Source organism: Dermacentor variabilis, unplaced genomic scaffold (assembly GCF_050947875.1).
Source record: "Dermacentor variabilis isolate Ectoservices unplaced genomic scaffold, ASM5094787v1 scaffold_13, whole genome shotgun sequence".
Lineage (NCBI taxonomy): Eukaryota > Metazoa > Arthropoda > Arachnida > Ixodida > Ixodidae > Dermacentor > Dermacentor variabilis.
Window position 1 is genome coordinate 11315751 of NW_027460291.1, and position 4560 is coordinate 11320310.

The window sequence follows — 4560 nt, forward strand, 5'->3', positions numbered from 1 at the left end:
GGATCCATCCCGAAGGTAGTGCAATGTCGGGCCAATCCGCGGTGAAGGTCGAGTAGGCATTAAGAACCCCCATACATAGGCGAATCCCGAGGATATCTCAATACTGGCCCGAGCCGCGGCGGAGGTGAAGCAGGCGTTACGCGCTCGGTATACGTGGGTCCCTCCCAAAGGTAGAGCAATGTCGGGTCCATCCGCAGTGGTGGAGAAGCAGGCATTAAGAACTCCCCATACGTACGCCAATCCCGAAGGTATTGAAATACTGGGCCCAGCCGCGCCGGAGGTGAAGCAGGCGTTAAGCGCTCCCTGTACGTGGGTCCATCCCGAAGGTAGTGGAACGCCGAGCCGACCCGTAGTGAAGGTCAAGCATGCATTAGGAACTCCCCATACGTTGGCCCATCCCGAAGGTATTGCAATTCTGGCCCCAGCCGCGGCGTAGGGGAAGCAGGCATTAAGCGGTCGCCATACCTGGGTCCGTCTCGAAGGTAGTGGTATGCCGGGCCGACCCGCGGTGAAGGTCAAGCACGCATTAAGAACACTCCATACGTAGTCCAATACCGAAGATATTGCATTACTGGGCCAAGCCGGGGCGGAGGTTAAGTGCTCGTCATACGTGGGTCAATACCGAAGGTAGTGGAATGCCGGGCGGACCCGTGGTGATGGTCAAGGAGGCATTAAGAACTCCCCATACATATGCCAAAGCGAGAAAATTGCAATACTGGCCCCAACTGCGACGGAGGTTAAGCAGGTGTTAAGCGCTCGCCAGACGTGGGTCCATCCCGAAGGTAGTGCAATGTCGGGCAGATCCTCGGTGGAGGTGAACAGGCATTAAGAACTCCCCATACGTAGGCCGATCCAGAAGATATTGCAATACTGGGCCTATCCGCTGTGCAGGTGAAGCAGGCATTAAGCGCTCCCCATACTTGGGTCCATCCCGAAGGCAGTGGAATGCCGTTCTGACAAGCGGTGAAGCTCAACCAGGCATTAAGAACTCCCATAGGTAGGCCCATCCCGAAGATATTCCAATAATGGGCCCAGCCGCTGCGGAGGTTAAGAAGGTGTTAAGCGCTCGCCATACGTGGGTAAATCCCGAAGGTAGTGGAATGCCGGGCAGACTCCCTGTAAAGGTCTAGCAGGCACTAAGAACTCCCCATTCGTAAGCCAATCCCAAAGATATCGCATTACTGGGCCCAGCCGCGGCTCAGGTGAAGAAGCATTAGGCGCTCGCCATACCTGGGTCCATCTCGAAGTTAGTGGAATGCGGGGCCGACCCGCGGTGAAGGTCAAGCAGTCATTAAAAACTCCCCATACATAGGCCAATCCCGTAGATATTGCATTACAGGGCCCAGCCGCGGCGGAGGTTAAGCAGGTGTTAAGCGCTCGCCATAGGTGGGTGCATCCCGAAGGTAGTGCAATGTCGGGCCGAGCCGCTGTTGTGGTGAAGCAGGCATTACGAACTTCCCATACGTAGACCGATCCCGAAGATATTGCAATACTGGGCCTACCCGCTGTGGAGGTAAAGCAGGAGTTATGCGCTCCCCATACGTGGTTCCGGTCCGAAGGTAGTTGAATGCCGGGCCCACCCGTAGTGAAGGTCAACCATGCATTAAGAACTCCCCGTACGTAGGCCAATCTCGAAGATATTGCAATACTGGGCCCAGCCGTGGCAGAGGTTTAGCAGGCGTTAAGCGCTCGCCATACGTGGGTCCTTCCCGAAGGTAGTGCAATGTCGGGAGGTTCAGAACTTCCCGTAAGTGGGCCAATCCCGTTGTTATTGCAATACTGGGCCCAGCCGCGGCGGAGGTGAAGCAGGCGTCACGCGCTCGCCATACGTGTGTCCATCCCGAAGGTAGCGCAATGTGGGGCTGATCCGCGGTGGAGGTGAAGCACGCATTAAGAACTCCCTATAAAAAGGCCAATACCGAAGCTATTGCAATACTGGGCGCTGCCGCCGCGGAGGTGAAGCAGGCGTTAAGCGCTCTATGTACGTGTGTCCATCACGAATGTAGTGGAATGCCCAGCCGACTCGCGGTGACGGTCAAGCAGGCATTAAGAACTTCCCACACGTAGGCCAATACCGTATATCTTGCAATACTGGCCCCAGCCGCGGCGGAGGTGAAGCAGGCGTTTAGCACTCGCCATACGTGTGTTCATACCAAAGGTAGTGGAATGCCGGGCCGACCCGCGGTGAAGGTCAAGCAGGCATTAAGAACTCCCCATACGTGCGCCAATCCCGAGGATATTGCAATACTGGCCCCAGCCGCGGCGGAGGTGAAGCAGGCGTTACTCGCTCGCCATACGTGTGTCCATCCCGAAGGTTGCGCAATGTGGGGCCGATCCGCGGTGGAGGTGAAGCAAGCATTAACAACTCCCTATACGTAGGCCAATACCGAAATTATTGCAATACTGGCCCCTGCCGCAGCGGAGATTATGCAGGCGTTAAGCGCCCCCCTTACGTGGGTCCATCCCGAAGGTAGTGGAATGCCGGGCCCACCCGTAGTGAAAGTCAACCATGCATTAAGAACTCCCCATACGTAGGCCAGCGCCGAAAATATTGCAATACTGGCCCCAGCCGCGGCGGAGGTGAAGCAGGCATTAAGAGATCGCTATCCCTGGGTCCATCTGGAAGGTAGTGGAATGCCGGGCGGACCCGTGGTGAAGGTCAAGCAGGCATGAAGAACTCCCCGTACGTAGGCCAATCTCGAAGATATTGCAATACTGGGTCCAGCCGCGGCGGAGGTGAAGAGGGAGTTAAGCGCTCGCCATACGTGGGTTCTTCCCGAAGGTTGCGCAATGTGGGGCCGATCCGCGGTGGAGGTGAAGCAAGCATTAACAACTCCCTATACGTAGGCCAATACCGAAATTATTGCAATACTGGCCCCTGCCGCAGCGGAGATTATGCAGGCGTTAAGCGCCCCCCTTACGTGGGTCCATCCCGAAGGTAGTGGAATGCCGGGCCCACCCGTAGTGAAAGTCAACCATGCATTAAGAACTCCCCATACGTAGGCCAGCGCCGAAAATACTGCAATACTGGCCCCAGCCGCGGCGGAGGTGAAGCAGGCATTAAGAGCTCGCTATACCTGGGTCCATCTGGAAGGTAGTGGAATGCCGGGCGGACCCGTGGTGAAGGTGAAGCAGGCATGAAGAACTCCCCGTACGTAGGCCAATCTCGAAGATATTGCAATACTGGGTCCAGCCGCGGCGGAGGTGAAGCAGGAGTTAAGCGCTCGCCATACGTGGGTTCTTCCCGAAGGTAGTGCAATGTCGGGTGGTTCAGAACTCCCCATTAGTGGGCCAATCCCGATGTTATTGCAATACTGGGCCCAGCCGCGGCGGAGGTGAAGCTGGTGTTAAGCGCTCCCCGTACATGGGTCCAACCCGAAGGTAATGGAATGCCGGGCCGACCGGCGGTGAAGGTCAAAGAGGCATTAAGAACTCCCCATACGTAGGCCAATTCCGAAGATATTGCAATACTGGCCCGAGCCGCGGCGGCGGTGAAGCAGGCCTTAAGCGCTCCCAGAACGTGGGTCCATTCCGAAGGTATTGGAATGCCGCGCCGACCCGCGGTGAAGGTCAAGCATGCATTAAAACTCCCCATCCGTAGGCAAATCCCGAAGATATTGCAATACTGGGACCAGCCGCGGCGGAGGGGAAGGAGGCATTAAGCGCTCGCCATAGCAGGGTCCATACCGAAGGTAGTGCAATGCCGGGCCGACGTGCAGTGAAGGTTAAACAGGCATTAAGAATTCCCCATACCTAGGGCAATCCCGAAGATATTGCAATACTGGCCCCAGCCGCGGCGGAGGTGAAGCAGGCGTTAAGCACTAGCATTAAGTGGGTCCATACCGAAGGTTGTGGAATTCCGGGACGACCCTCAGTGAAGCTCAAGCAGGCATTAAGAACTCCCCAAACGTATGCCAATCCCGAGGATATTGCAATACTGACGCCAGCCGCAGCGGAGGTGAAGCAGGCGTTACGCGATCGCAATTCGTGCGTCCATCACGAAGGTAGAGGAATGCCGGGCCGACCTGCGGTGAAGGTTAAGCAGGCAATAAGCACTCTACATTCGTATGCCGATCTCAAGGAAATTACATTACTGTGCCCAACAGCGGCTCAGGTAAAGCAGGATTTAAGCACTCGCCATATGTGGATCCATACCGAAGGTAGTGGAATGCCGGGACGAGCCGCTGTAAAGGTCAAGCAGCCATTAAGAACTCACTATACGTAGGCCAATCGCGAGGATATTGCAATACTGGCCGCAGCCGCGGCCAAGGTGAAGGAGGCGTTAAGCGCTTACCGTACGTTCGTCCATCCCGAAGCTAGTGGAATGCGGGCCGAACGCCGGTGAAGGTCACGCAGGCATTAATAACTCCCCATACGTAGGCCAATCCCGAAGATATTGCAATACCGGGCCCAGCCGTGGTGGAGGTTAAGCAGGCGTGAAGCGCTCGCCGTACCTGGGTCATCCCGTATGTAGTGCATTGCCGGGCCGACCCGCGGTGAAGGTCAAAAGGCATTAAGAATTCCCCATACGTAGGCCAATCCCGAAGATATTGCATTACT